Raw genomic sequence first — 4,182 nt, forward strand, 5'->3', positions numbered from 1 at the left:
GCGTGAGGGCATACTTATAGATCCGATTCTTTCTTAGGGACATAAAATATTGTATGGCAGTCTCCATGACCGAATTTATGATCCGATTCAGAGGTTCCACCCATACTCAGTTTTTCCTCTGGCTCGTGTACTACCCCCTTTGGCAATACTGGCAAAATTTTGAACAGGCCACGGGGTGGTGTGACGGCATAATTATTGATCCGATTCTTTCTTAGGGTCACAAAATATTGCATGGCAGTCTCCATGACCTAATTTACGATCCGATTCAGTGGTTCCACCAAAACTCAGTTTCTCCTCCGGCTCGTGTAATACTCCCTTTGACAATACTAGAAAATTTCAAACGCGCCACGATATGGGCGTGAGGGCATAATTATTGATCTTATTCTTTCTTAGGGTCACAAAATATTGTATGGCAGTCTCCATAACCGAATTTACGATCTGATTCAGTGGTTCCACAAATAATCAGTTTTTCCTCCGGCTCGTGTACTACCCTCTTTGGCAGTACTAACAAAATTTTAAACGGGACACGAGGTGGCGTGAGAGCATAATTATTGATCCGATTCTTACTTAAGGTCACAAAATATTGAATGGCAGTCTCCAAGACCGAATTTATGATCTGATTCAGAGGTTCCACCCATACTCAGTTTTTCTTCCGGATCGTGTACTACCCCCTTTGGCAATACGGGCAAAATTTCGAACGGGCCACGTGGTGGCGTGAGGGCATAATTATTGATCTTATTCTTTCTTAGGGTCACAAAATATTATATGGCGGTCTCCATGACCGAATTTACGATCCGATTCAGTGGTTCCACCAATACTTAGTTTTCCTCCGGCTCGTGTGCTTTGGAAGTACTAACAAAATTTCTAACGGGCCACGGGGTGGCGTGAGGGCATAATTATAGATCCTATTCTTTCTTAGGGACATAAAATATTGTATGGCAGTCTCCATGACCGAATTTATGATCCGATTCAGAGGTTCCACCCATACTCAGTTTTTCTTCCGGATCGTGTACTACCCCCTTTGGCAACACTGGCAAAATTTTGAACGGGCCACGTGGTGGCGTGAGGGCATAATTATTGATCTTATTCTTTCTTAGGGTCACAAAATATTATATGGCGGTCTCCATGACCGAATTTACGATCCGATTCAGTGGTTCCACCAATACTTAGTTTTCCTCCGGCTCGTGTGCTTTGGTAGTACTAACTAAATTTAGAACGGGCCACGGGGTGGCGTGAGGGCATACTTATATATCCGATTCTTTCTTAGGGACATAAAATATTGTATGGCAGTCTCCATGACCGAATTTATGATCCGATTCAGAGGTTCCACCCATACTCAGTTTTTCCTCTGGCTCGTGTACTACCCCCTTTGGCAATACTGGCAAAATTTTGAACAGGCCACGGGGTGGTGTGACGGCATAATTATTGATCCGATTCTTTCTTAGGGTCACAAAATATTGCATGGCAGTCTCCATGACCTAATTTACGATCCGATTCAGTGGTTCCACCAAAACTCAGTTTCTCCTCCGGCTCGTGTAATACTCCCTTTGACAATACTAGAAAATTTCAAACGCGCCACGAGGTGGGCGTGAGGGCATAATTATTGATCTTATTCTTTCTTAGGGTCACAAAATATTGTATGGCAGTCTCCATAACCGAATTTACGATCTGATTCAGTGGTTCCACAAATAATCAGTTTTTCCTCCGGCTCGTGTACTACCCTCTTTGGCAGTACTAACAAAATTTTAAACGGGACACGAGGTGGCGTGAGAGCATAATTATTGATCCGATTCTTACTTAAGATCACAAAATATTGAATGGCAGTCTCCAAAACCGAATTTATGATCTGATTCAGAGGTTCCACCCATACTCAGTTTTTCTTCCGGATCGTGTACTACCCCCTTTGGCAATACGGGCAAAATTTCGAACGGGCCACGTGGTGGCGTGAGGGCATAATTATTGATCTTATTCTTTCTTAGGGTCACAAAATATTATATGGCGGTCTCCATGACCGAATTTACGATCCGATTCAGTGGTTCCACCAATACTTAGTTTTCCTCCGGCTCGTGTGCTTTGGTAGTACTAACTAAATTTCGAACGGGCCACGGGGTGGCGTGAGGGCATAATTATAGATCCTATTCTTTCTTAGGGACATAAAATATTGTATGGCAGTCTCCATGACCGAATTTATGATCCGATTCAGAGGTTCCACCCATACTCAGTTTTTCTTCCGGATCGTGTACTACCCCCTTTGGCAATACTGGCAAAATTTTGAACGGGCCACGTGGTGGCGTGATGGCATAATTATTGATCTTATTCTTTCTTAGGGTCACAAAATATTATATGGCGGTCTCCATGACCGAATTTACGATCCGATTCAGTGGTTCCACCAATACTTAGTTTTCCTCCGGCTCGTGTGCTTTGGTAGTACTAACTAAATTTCGAACGGGCCACGGGGTGGCGTGAGGGCATAATTATAGATCCGATTCTTTCTTAGGGTCATAAAATATTGTATGGCAGTCTCCATGACCGAATTTATGATCCGATTCAGAGGTTCCACCCATACTCAGTTTTTCCTCTGGCTCGTGTACTACCCCCTTTGGCAATACTGGCAAAATTTTGAACAGGCCACGGGGTGGTGTGACGGCATAATTATTGATCTGATTCTTTCTTAGGTTCACAAAATATTGTATGGCAGTCTCCATGACCGAATTTACGATCCGATTCAGTGGTTCCACCAAAACTCAGTTTCTCCTCCGGCTCGTGTAATACTCACTTTGACAATACTAGAAAATTTCAAACGCGCCACGAGGTGGACGTGAGGGCATAATTATTGATCTTATTCTTTTTTAGGGTCACAAAATATTGTATGGCGGTCTCCATGACAGAATTTATGAACTGATTCCTAGGTTCCACCCATACTCAGTTTTTCCTCCGGTTCGTGTATTACCTCCTTTGGAAATACATTAAAATTTCGAATGGGCCACGGGGTGGCATGAGGGCATAATTATTGATCTGATTCTTTCTTAGGGACATAAAATATTGTATGGCAGTCTCCATAACCGAATTTATGATCCGATTCAGAGGTTCAACCCATACTCAGTTTTTCCTCCGGCTAATGTATTACCCCATTTGGCAATACTGGAAAAATTTCGAACGGGTCACGGGGTGGCATGAAGGCATAATTATTGATCCGATTCTTACTTAATGTCACAAAATATTGTATGGCAGTCTCCAAGACCGAGTTTATGATCCGATTCAGAGGTTCCACTCATACTTAGTTTTTCCTCCGGCTCGTGTACTACCCCCTTTGGCAATACTGGGAAAATTTTGAACGGGCCACGGGGTGGTGTGACATCTTAATTATTGATCTGATTCTTTCTTAGGGTCTCAAAATATTGTATGGCAGTTTCCATGACCGAATTTACGATCCGATTCAGTGGTTCCACCAATACTCAGTTTCTCCCCCCGGCTCGTGTACTAATCCCTTTGACAATACTAGCAAAATTTCAAACGCGCCACGGGGTGGCGTGAGGGCATAATCATTGATCTGATTCTTTCTTAGAGTCACAAAATATTGTATGGCATTCTCCATGACCGAATTTACGATCCGATTCAGAGGTTCCACCCATACTCAGTTTTTCCTCCGGTTCGTGTATTACCCCCTTGGGCAATACATTAAAATTTCGAACGGGCCACGGGGTGGCGTGAGGGCATAATTATTGATCCGAATCTTTCTTAGGGTCACAAAATATTGTATGGCAGTCTCCATAGCCGAATTTATGATCTGATTCAGTGGTTCCAACCATACTCAGTTTTTACTCCGGCTCGTGTACCAACCCCTTTGGCAATACTGGCAAAATTTCAAACGAGTCACGAGGTGGCGTGACTGCATAATTATTGATCCTATTCTTTCTTAGGCTCACAAAATATTGTATGGCAGTCTCCATGACCGAATTTACGATCCGATTCAATGGTTCCACCAATACTCAGTTTTTACTCCGGCTCGTGTACCAACCCTTTTGGCAATACTGGCAAAATTTCAAACGAGTCAAGAGGTGGCGTGAGGGCATAATTATTGATCCTATTCTTTCTTAGGGTCACAAAATATTGTATGGCAGTCTCCATGACCGAATTTACGATCCAATTCAGTGGTTCCACCAATACTCAGTTTTTCCTCCG

This window comes from Bidens hawaiensis, unplaced genomic scaffold, assembly GCF_021521415.1.
Source record: "Bidens hawaiensis isolate Kalapana, Puna unplaced genomic scaffold, B.hawaiensis_p1.1 tig00007041_1, whole genome shotgun sequence".
Taxonomy (NCBI): domain Eukaryota; kingdom Viridiplantae; phylum Streptophyta; class Magnoliopsida; order Asterales; family Asteraceae; genus Bidens; species Bidens hawaiensis.